General features: G+C 35.6%; 1 protein-coding gene across 1 annotated transcript in view; it reads left to right on the top strand.

The window, feature by feature from the left end:
* LOC107671325 (rap guanine nucleotide exchange factor 4-like) overlaps positions 1 to 225 on the top strand; it is a 74,548-nt gene that overhangs the window by 71,995 nt on the left and 2,328 nt on the right. The window lies entirely within an intron of this gene.

Raw genomic sequence — 225 nt, 5'->3', positions numbered from 1 at the left:
TATGCATAATTAATTGTTATTATAATAGTAAGTACATGTAACGTGTAACAAGGGCACCTTAAAATAAGGTGTTACCAAAACAATTTGTCAAGGCAAATTTAATTTAAGTGGTAGTTTCAAAAGATAGAGATAGATAGATAGATAGATAGATAGATAGACAGACAGGCAGATAGACAGACAGACAGACAGACAGATGGACGGACGGACGGACGGATGGATAGACAG

The sequence above is a fragment of the Sinocyclocheilus anshuiensis genome, unplaced genomic scaffold (genome assembly GCF_001515605.1).
Source record: "Sinocyclocheilus anshuiensis isolate Anshui unplaced genomic scaffold, SAMN03320099.WGS_v1.1 scaffold284, whole genome shotgun sequence".
NCBI classification, from domain to species: Eukaryota; Metazoa; Chordata; class Actinopteri; order Cypriniformes; family Cyprinidae; genus Sinocyclocheilus; species Sinocyclocheilus anshuiensis.
This window is presented reverse-complemented; position numbering and strand designations above follow the sequence as displayed.